General features: G+C 41.3%; 1 pseudogene; it reads left to right on the top strand.

Moving 5' to 3' along the window:
- Nucleotides 1-10143: 10143 nt before the first annotated feature.
- Nucleotides 10144-10904, top strand: LOC110310087 (annotated as a pseudogene).
- Nucleotides 10905-11476: the final 572 nt, after the last annotated feature.

The following is an 11476-nucleotide window of genomic DNA, read 5'->3' on the forward strand; positions in this document are numbered from 1 at the left end:
GCCCAGATAGAAACATGAAGGCCTCGTGTCTGAGAATGACAGTCTCTTGATTTCTACTCCACCTTTAAGTGTGGATGCCCTAACATTTATATAATTGCTGTAAATACAGTGTTCATTTCCTGTGGTACATTTCTTTCCTTTGTACATACTTATTATCTTCTTACATGTTCGTGATCAATGTCTATGTGTGTGTCATACACACAAATGGAGGTCACAACCACTTGCAGGATTTAGCTGTCTCCTTCCACCATGTGGATGCCAGAGATTGGACTCAGGCTATGAGGCTCAGCATGACCTTACCTGCTGAGCGTCCTGTTGGCTCTGGCCCCAGGTGCTGTGTGTGGGTCTCAGAACTAAGACATCGCTCCAGCTACTTGCTTTCTCCTTGGTTTTGTTCTAATGCATCTTCTTATATTTTCCCTAAATTTGTTACCATACATACATAAGCGTATACATACATACATACACACACATATATACATATATAAATAAAATATTACTATCAGAATTACATAATTCTACAGTTACCACCAAACCATAGGAACAAATATATAGCTTACATGTTTCCTGAATAAGGAACATTAATTCTTAACTAGGAAACAATTTCCACTTTTCATAGTGACATACTATACTGGCTGGTTTTATGTGTCAACTTACTCAGGTTAGAGTCATCCAAGAGGAAGGAGCCGCAGTTGAGGAAATGCCTCCATGAGATCCAGCTGTAAGGCATTTTCTTAATTAGTGATCAATGGAAAAAGGCTTATTCCTTTGTTTGTGAGCATCCCTGGGTTGGTCGTCATTTACACAATGGAGTACTACTCAGCTATTAAAAAGAATAAATTTATGAAATTCCTAGGCAAATGGATGGACCTGGAGGGCATCATCCTGAGTGAGGTAACACAATCACAAAGGAACTCACACAATATATACTCACTGATAAGTGGATATTAGCCCAAAACTTAGGATACCCAAGATATAAGATACAATTTGCTAAACACATGAAACTCAAGAAGAANNAAGACCAAAGTGTGGACACTTTGCCCCTTCTTAGAAATGGGAACAAAACACCCATGGAAGGAGTTACAGAGACAAAATTTGGAGCTGTGACGAAAGGATAGACCATCTAGTGATTGCCATATCCAGGGATCCATCCCATAATCAGCTTCCAAATGCTGACACCATTGCATACACTAGCAAGATTTTGCTGAAAGGACCCAGATATAGCTCTCTCTTGTGAGACTATGCCGGGGCCTAGCAAACACAGGAGTGGATGCTCACAGTCAGCTATTGGATGTATCACAGGGCCCCCAATGGAGAAGCTAGAGAAAGTACCCAAGGAGCTAAAGGGAACTGCAACCCTATAGGTGGAACATGATGAAATAACCAGTACCCCGGAGCTCTTGTCTCTAGCTGCATATGTATCAAAAGATGACCTAGTCGGCCATCACTGGAAAGAGAGGCCCATTGGACTTGCAAACTTTATATGCCCCAGTACAGGGGAACGCCAGGACCAAAAAGGGGGAGTGGGAGGGTAGGGGAGTGGGGGTGGGTGGGTATGGAGGACTTTTGGGATAGCATTGGAAATGTAAACGAGGAAAACACCTAATAAAAAATTTTAAAAAAGAAAAGAAAAGAAAAGAAAAAGGATGAACAAGCCATATGAAGAGGGCCAGTCAGCAGCACACCTCCATGGCCTCAGCATCAGCTCCTGCCTCTAGATCCCTGCCCTGCTTCCTGACTTCCTCTGGTTATGAACTATGACCTGGAAGTATAATCCAAATAAACCCTTTCCTCCCCAGTGCTTTCTGGTCGTGGTGTTTTGTTACAGCAATAGAAGCCTATCTAAGACAAATTGGTACTAGTGTATTGAGGTATTGCTGTGACAGACCTGACCAGATTTTTGGTAGGATTGTAGAAGGACATTGGAACTTTGGGCTAGAAGAGTCATTGGGTATTAAGAGCTCTATGGGATGTTGTGTAGGAGTTTGGAAGGAAAGAATGTTGAGAGCAGTATAGAGGATGGAGTCTTCCCTTGTGACTTTTCAGAGGTAAGATTAAAGACTCTATCAGGTCCACTTGCTACTTCGATTTAAGATTCTGTGGTTCTAGTTAGCTGGGGTTGTGATTAACAAGATACTAGAACTACTGAGGTGAAATCTTTACATTACTGGGACAATTGATGCTTGTTAGCTAGAGCTAAGAAATTAGCATGGATTAAGAAGAGACCAGATTCACTGAGCTGAAACCTTCTGGGAAGTGTTTTCTGAGAGTACAGAGTAGCTGTATACCAGAGGCAGCCATGGTTGTACCTTGTTCTGGCAGCCAGACTGGGTGTTGTGTAAGAGTCACCCAGGTGGTCCTGGTTTTGAAGGCATAGAGGGGGTCATGGAGAACACCTGAGGCTTGGCACTGTGAGGGGTCAGGAGAGGACATTGGTGAAGGTGCAGCCTCTGTGGGAGTTGAAGTTCCAGGACTGAAGGGGTCATGCAAAGAAAGTTGAAGTTTGGCCTCATGAATAGAACCTAAGAGAGGCTATTGGTGAAAGTGCAGTCCAGTTGCAGCAGAAGGTCCCAGCATTTGTAGATGCCAGCATAATATAATAAACACCAAGAAGAGCAGCAGCAGTGAAGTGGAGCAAACTGGAGGCTAGAAGACAAGCTGTGTATGCTAGGAAGGCAGAGCTGGAGAAGTGACCTAAGAGCTTTGGAGGAACCCAGAAGATCAAGAGTAAATCCCAGACACTGGATGGTTGGAGTTTGCTTTCGCTTTGATTTGATGGTGACTGTGCCCTGGCTTTTCTTTCTTGAACTAAGAAAGTATTTGGTTCAGTATCATGGCTATTCCTGGTTGTCAACTTGACTATATTTGGAATGAACTACAATCCAGATTGGAAGGCTCACCAGCTGGAAGCTTGGAGATAGAAGTTTAAGATTAAATCTCTGAGTTCAAGGTCATCTGGGATTAAGGTGTGGTGGAACACACCTTTAATCTGAGCTACACCTTCTGCTGGAGACAATATAAGGACATTAGAAGAAGGGAGTCTCCCTCTTGCTCTCTTGCATGCTTGCTGTGTGGGACTGAGTTACTGTTAGATCCTTGGACTTTCATTCACAGCTACTACTGAACCATTGTTGGGAATTGGACTTCATCAATAAATTCCTTTACTGAACCATTGTTGGGAATTAGACTGCAGACTTTAAGTCATCAATAAATTCCTTTACTATATAGAGACTATCCATAAGTTCTGTGACTCTAGAGAACCCTAACTAATACAGTTCACTTAAAAAAAATTTTAATTTACAGGCAACTACAGCTAAAAGATCTTGAACTTTGGATTTAAAATTTTATTGTGCTTGAATTTGTAAAGACTGTGGGACTTTGAAAGTTTCTTACATTTTGAATGTGACATTTTGAGAAATGAAGGGTTGTGGCTTAACAGTGATGTGTTTGTGTGTCAAGTTGACAAGGGGTCAGTTATACTGGTTGGTTCATGTGCCAATCTGACACAAGCTAAACTAATAAGAGAGGAAGTAGCCTCAGTTAAGCAAATGCCTCCAGGAAATCTAGCTATATGGCGGTTTCTCAATTAGTGGTCAATGGAAAAGGGCTCAGCTCATTTTGGGTGGTGCCTTCCCTGGGCATCTGTGTTCTATAAGAAAGGCCAGTGGAGCCAGGCCAGTAAGCAGTACTCCTCCATGGCCTCTGCAGCAGCTCCTACCTCCAGGTTCTATCCCTGTTAGAATTCCTGTCCTGACTTCCTCTCATGATGGACTAAGATCTGGAAGTGGAAGCCAAATGAACCCGTTCTTCCTCAACTTGATTTTTGGTCAGGATGTTTTGTCACAAACACTAATTAAGACACATACTAACTTCATTACATAATTAACAACAGAAATTCAGTCATGATGAATTTATTCATCATGAGCCTATCTTGTGATAATTTCTCTCATTGTTTCTCTGTGTGTGCAATATTTTAACCTACTCAGTGAGCTCCAGGCCAAGGAGCAATCCTGCCTCAGATAACAGAATTGAGAGTTCACCTGAGGAATGCCACCCAAGGATGGCCTCTGGGCTTTACACACACACACACACACACACACCTATGCATATACGTACTTATACACACAGATACACAAACATATGCACACATAAACACTTATACATTCACACACATACACACATATACATACACACTAATACATACCTACTCATACATACATACACACATGCACACACATATATACACACATACACATATAAACATACATACACACATAAATACCTACACATATACACATACATAAACAAACATACACATATACACATACATACACACATACTAACACACACACTCAAACACACATGAAGAAGCAATTAATTTTTCTCAGAAAAGTTAAAATAATCAATGTTAAAGACAAGTAATAAGAAAGACGGTAGGCTTCTCTACATCCAAAGTGAGTGTGCAAATGTTCAGATATTAAAGTGAGAGTTGGCACTTAGCTTCTTTATGTAGCTATCACTTTGTCAGGGGTGAAGGAGGATAATTACAGCTCCACAGTGTTGACACCACTAGCCTGAGTTCTTCCAGATTTTTAAGGGCTTCAACTCAAGCCACAGAAATGATTCATGCCTTCAATACTGAAATGGGTTTCAGGCATAGCTGCTATAATGGTACACTTGGGAGTGTACTCATGACATTTTAATACAGGCTTAAGTATCTAGATGAGAGAGGAGCACTCAGAAGATACAAGACATATCCAGGTGGGGATTTAGGCTTTCCAAGGGGAAATAAGGAAAAGGAGGATGTAACCAAGGGTAAATACCAACTCCTCAAGGGATGGGAAGCAATGCATTGTGTAAACCCTCACCATCTCTACCCTTTTAGTGACTCTCAAGGAAGAGAGAGAGGAAGCAGCTCCAGAGATGCCAGGGAAGAAATTATGATCTGACAAATTAAAACCAGAAGGGATTTTAGTCCAGATCCTCTTCCTGTGAATGGGATTTTTAGTTAGATTCCTTCAAAAATATAGGATTTGTCAGGGATAAGAGAGTGGCCTCAAGCAGCTGTTGCTTGTATTGTAAATTCTTGCTCCACCACTAGCAAGGACTTTGATGATGGAGACCGAGGGACATCTTTCCCCGTTATTGTATTTCCTAGATGTTCTCTGTCTTTTTCTACTGCCTCTGCCATGTATATTGCAAGGATGAATATGAGAACAAATGGTTTGACTGAGAACAGAAGAAATACAACAAGATCTTAAAAATCTCCAACTCAGGAGTGGAAACCTTTCTCTCCCTTTGTCCAGCCTTTGCTTCTGTGACACCGTGAGATGTGGGTGCCTCGAAGATGCCACCCTTGGTTCTTCTGATCTTTCTTTTTTAAAAAAATTTATTTTACTTTATTACGTATTTTCCTCAATTACATTTCCAATGCTATCCCAAAAGTCCCCCATTACCCCCCCCCACTTCCCTACCCACCCATTCCCATTCTTTTGGCCCTGGCATTCCCCTGTATTGGGGCATATAAAGTTTGCAAGTCCAATGGGCCTCTCTTTCCAGTGATGGCCGACTAGGCCATCTTTCNATACATATGCAGCTAGAGACAAGAGCTCCGGGGTTCTGGTTAGTACATCATGTTGTTCCAACAATAGGGTTGCAGATCCCTTTAGCTCCTTGGGTACTTTCTCTAGCTTCTCCATTGGGAGCCCTGTGATCCATCCAATAGCTGACAGTGAGCATCCACTTCTGTGTTTGTTTGGCCCCTGCATAGTTTCACAAGAGAGAGCTATATCTGGGTCCTTTCAGCAAAATCTTGCTAGTGTATGCAATGGTGTCAGCGTTTGGAAGCTGATTATGGGATGGATCCCTGGATATGGCAGTCTCTAGATGGTCCATCCTTTCATCACAGCTCCAAACTTTGTCTCTGTAACTCCTTCCATGGGTGTTTTGTTCCCAATTCTAAGAAGGGGCACAGTGTCCACACTTTGGTCTTCATTCTTCTTGAGTTTCATGCGTTTAGCAAATTGTATCTTATATCTTGGGTATCCTAAGTTTTGGGCTAATATCCACTTATCAGTGAATACATATTGTGTGAGTTCCTTTGTGATTGTGTTACCTCACTCAAGATGATGCCCTCCAGGTCCATCCATTTGGCTAGGAATTTCATAAATTCATTCTTTTTAATAGCTGAGTAGTACTCCATTGTGTAAATGTACCATATTTTCTGTATCCATTCCTCTGTTGAGGGGCATCTGGGTTCTTTCCAGCTTCTGGCTATTATAAATAAGGCTGCTATGAACATAGTGGAGCATGTGTCCTTCTTACCGGTTGGGACATCTTCTGGATATATGCCCAGGAGAGGTATTGCTGGATCCTCCGGTAGTACTATGTCCAATTTTCTGAGGAACCGCCAGACTGACTTCCAGAGTGGTTGTACAAACTTGCAATCCCACCAACAATAGAGGAGTGTTCCTCTTTCTCCACATCCTCGCCAGCATCTGCTGTCACCTGAATTTTTGATCTTAGCCATTCTGACTGGTGTGAGGTGGAATCTCAGGGTTGTTTTGATTTGCATTTCCCTGATGATTAAGGATGTTGAACATTTTTTCAGGTGCTTCTCTGCCATTCGGTATTCCTCAGGTGAGAATTCTTTGTTCAGTTCTGAGCCCCATTTTTTAATGGGGTTATTTGATTTTCTGGAGTCTACCTTCTTGAGTTCTTTATATATATTGGATATTAGTCCCTTATCTGATTTAGGATAGGTAAAGATCCTTTCCCAATCTGTTGGTGGTCTTTTTGTCTTATTGATGGTGTCTTTTGCCTTGCAGAAGCTTTGCAGTTTCATGAGGTCCCACTTGTCAATTCTCGATCTTACAGCACAAGCCATTGCTNTTCTATTCANGAATTTTTCCCCTGTGCCCATATCTTCAAGGCTTTTCCCCACTTTCTCCTCTATAAGTTTCAGTGTCTCTGGTTTTATGTGAAGTTCCTTGATCCACTTAGATTTGACCTTAGTACAAGGAGATAGGAATAGATCAATTCGCATTCTTCTACATGATAACAACCAGTTGTGCCAAGTAGACCAATGGAATAGAATTGAAGACCCAGAAATGAACCCACACACCTATGGTCACTTGATCTTCAACAAGGGAGCTAAAACCATCCAGTGGAAGAAAGACAGCATTTTCAACAAATGGTGCTGGCACACCTGGTTGTTATCTTCTGATCTTTCAAGGCATTAAGATTGTGCTTACTCGTGAGTTGTGAGCTGTAGGCAGGAGGCCTCAGAGCCAAGGGCTTGCTGTGTGAACACAGAGTCCTGAGCAGACATGGGAATAAAGGTGAGCTTCCTGGTCTGTTGTTCTCTTGACATTTGATGCCCTGCCTTACCCAGAGAGACTCTGGGTGCCAAAGACTTGGCTTAAAGAGTGGAGAGGAAGAAAGAATACCAGCATCTGCACTCTGTTGCTTTGCTTCAGTGATAATTCACTGCGCCAGGATACTTGAGCCAGAAACCCTAAACTCTACACAGTACCCCACATAAGTTACTTCAATGGATTGTCATTGAACCTGTGCACTCTAACCCCATAAAACAGTGTGGTCCCCATTTATATAGAAGAATGTGATGAATTGGGTGATCCTGGAAAAAGCTAAAGCTAGCATTCAGTCAGAGACTCTAGGGATGAAGAGACGCCACTCTTCACAATGAGGTTGCACACACCCATGTGCACGGCCTTTAGAGTATACGTCTTTTAAATATGTATATTGCCAAATGCTGACATTTGTGACAATTTCCCATTTCTTGACAACTTGATACTAATGTATGAGAAACACTTGAGTAAGGATGAAAGATACAGTACTTATATAAAATAAATCTTAAGAATAATGACCTTGGAGAACATGTTAGGGAAAAAGAATATTTCAAATACTGTTTATCTTCCATGTTAAAAAGACACAAAAGGAAGCTAGAACTTTATGTAAATGACAAGATTTTGTCCATTTAACTGCAAAATGTACCCTGCAAGTTAGTTCAAAGCACTTTCTATTATTATTTATTGAACACACATGGTAGCAATTCAATATACTAAAATTACCTTCAGTTTTACTTTAAAATCAAATTAGAAAGGAAAGAAAGAAGTAATGAGGGGAGGAAGAAAGGAAGGGAAGAAGGGAGGGAAGGAAGGAGGGAGGGAAGGAAGGAAAAAAAGAAACTGTGAATTGGAAAGACCTTGGTCTAATCCTAAAGTAATTATTCATGGGCTCATCAAACTGGATTAAATCATGCTAAGAGCTGGTTAAGCTTTTGCCTAACTGTAGACTGTTAGAGTAGTGTGTTTGGAAGGAAGAGTATAAACAGAGATGGAAGCCAAGTGTTGAGACCAAATTGTATGCTGATTTCCTGTCTGAGTTAAGGTTAAAGGAAAACATTTAATGAGGGGTGACATAGAGTTTTGAGGTTTTTGGGGGGGAAAGGATGATGGCGCACAGGCAGACATGGTGCTGGAGAGGAAGTTGAGAGTTCTATACCTTGATCTTCAGGCAGCAGAAGGAGACTGCTCACACTGAGAGTAGACTGAGTATCTGAACCTTAAGCCCAACCTCTAGTGATGCTCTTCCTCTAACAAAGCCATACCTACTCCAACAAGACCACACCTCCTAGTAGTGCCACAACCTACGGACCTTTGGAGTCACTTTTATTCAAACCACCACATTCTACTCCCTGGTCCCCATAGACTTATAGCCATATCATAGTGCAAAATGCATTTACTCCAACTTCAAAAGTCCCCACAGTCTATCACACCATATTTCAGTATTGACACTGCTTAAAAGTGTAAAGTTCAAAGTCTCTTCTGAGACTCATGGAAGCTCTTAACTGTAATCACTTGTAAAATCAAAACAAAAAAAGCAGGTCACATATGTGCAACATACAATCATACAGGATATTCAATATCATTTTAAAAGGGACATAGAGAGGAAATGCTGGACCAAAGCAAGACTGGACACTGGCTAGTCAAACTTCAAACTCTGCATTTCTATGTCTGATGTCAAAAGCTCTCTTCAGATTTCTAATCTCTTTCAGCTGTATTGACCCCAACACAGTTCCACTTCCTAATAGCAGCTCTCTGTGGCAGGAAACCTATGGCTCTGGCATCTCCAACATTTTGGGGTCTCCAAGGCAATCCAGGCTTCATCTTCACAGCTTCACACAATGACCTCTCTAGGTCTCCATGCAGGGATACCCCTGACACATTCCCAGCATCCTTGGATTTCCTTAGTTGCAGAGGGAGAATCCTTAAGCCCTTTCTTATCCTTGACTCTAATACCAGAAGCACAAGCTGAAGCTGCCAAATTCTGATGTTTGCTGGGGCTGGAACATGCTCCCTTCGTTCAGTGACACCTTCACCAGCTTTCTGTTTTCCATGGCTTCCTTCACTGCTTAAGTGTGGCTGTTCTGGAACTTGCTCTGTAGATCAGGCTGGTCTTGAACTCTGAAATCTACCTGTCTCTGCTTTCGGAGTGCTGGGATTAAAGGCAAGTGCCACCAGCCTAGCTCTTGGTTTTAATTTAATTCCTTTTCACAAGTTGAAAGCTTAGCTGGGTGAGGTTTTGCTATGAGATCACTGATCCTTTTATTCCATTTAACATCTGAATTTTCTTTAATCTGTTTATCTCCTTGAACAGAGGACTCAGCTCCACTCTACTTCCTGACATCCCTTTCATCCTTGAACTGTAAATTTTGTACTTTTTTTTTTTTGTTAAGTTTTCTCCTTTTCATGATAGGGTCTTCATAGGAGGTAACACTAACAACTGTACAACAAAATCAATATTACGTTGCTCTGAAATTTTCTCTGCCAATGCAACTAATACAAAACTCTTCAATTTAGCTTCTGGCAGACTCTTCAGACAAGGGCAAAAGGCAGCCACATTCTTCAGCAAATTACAAGAACAGTCTGTAGTCTACATACTAAAATTTTTTTCTTTTGTAAAATCACTTGGTTTTAATGGTTCAAATCATACAGAGCACCACTGTCTTCCATGTTCTTCCTAGTATGGCCCAGGAAATCATGCTTACAGCACTCCACCACTTTCCTAGAAACCCAAAGTCTAAATTTCTCCAAGCAAAATCATGGCCAAGGGTCAGACATGAAAGTCAGCCTGAGCAGCAGTGGTGATGGCTATGGTGATGTTGGCAGTGGTGGTATTGGTGGTAGCAGTGGTGGCAGCAGCAGTAGCATCGGCAAAGACTGGTCAAGGAATTGGGAGCAGTGACCAGAATGGGAGGGAACATAGGGCAAGGGTGATGGTGGAACCCAGTGACAACCCAAGAGGTACTAAATGTAACAAGTTCACATCAGGCATGAATGTAAGTTAGTCATTTTTGACTTAGAAAATGTTGGGATGTCAGCTTTGCTGTACAGTTTACTCAAAGAATTTCTGTTGAAAAATATGATATTGTATGATAGAAGATTCTTATAAGAAAGCATGTTGAGGTAGATGTGCAACAGTGTATGCCTGAAATCCTGCATGCTGCAGGAACAGAACAACTTACAACAATGGGAAATTTGTACATGCAGGCTGGACAAGGCTTTGCTTTGGTTTAGTCCGTCACAGCCCAGCGCACATTTAAAGACTGACACGATCTGAGAGAACAGATTCTTCGGGTCAAAGACATTGATGAAGTTCCAGTGACACTGGTTGGTAATAAATGTGACTTGGAAGATGAAATACTTGTAGGAAAGGAACAAGGTCGAAACCTAGTAAGGCAATGGAGCCACTGTGCGTTCTTAGAATCCTCTTCAAAATCCAAAATAAATGTTAAGGAAATCTCGTGCAGCAGATTAACAGAAAAACTCTAGTGCCTGGGAAGGCACAGAAAAAAAAAATCATCATGCCAGCTGCTTTAATGTACGGAATGCTTTGTGGCTCTGAGCCATGCCTGAAGAAGCATTGCCCAATTCAACAGTGCCAGTGTTCCAACGGTGTTAGATCTACTAACATCTTAAATGGACTTTTCCTGGGCTGGTACCCTTGAAGAGGCAAGTGAAAGCTACTCTCTCAGTTTGCACATTCTCATCACTTTCCAGTATCAGGAGAGATTTTTACTTCTATAATAGTTCTAGAGTATGCAGCTGGTAAATCCAGGGGCTACATCCTGTATTACTGCTAAGAGACATTCTTCATGCACCCATGTTATACATGTGTGAAAGTGGTCTACCATATACTTTAACACACCCCGTACTTTGTATTGGAGAGTACAATAATATAAATCCTGAACTCGTAATAGCAGAAAGTCCAAAGAGCTCTTATATAGACTATTCCAGGAAACTTTGCATCTTTGATACTCTTAGCTTATTTTATTTTTTGCTAATTCAAGGTCATTACCATTGTATTATATAAATAAGCACTTTGATTAACACAGCTATATAGGGTCTTATTTTTTTATTTTTCAAAAACCTGTGGAGACAGTGATCTTTTT

This window comes from Mus caroli, chromosome 15 (assembly GCF_900094665.2).
Source record: "Mus caroli chromosome 15, CAROLI_EIJ_v1.1, whole genome shotgun sequence".
In the NCBI taxonomy this organism is placed as follows: Eukaryota; Metazoa; Chordata; class Mammalia; order Rodentia; family Muridae; genus Mus; species Mus caroli.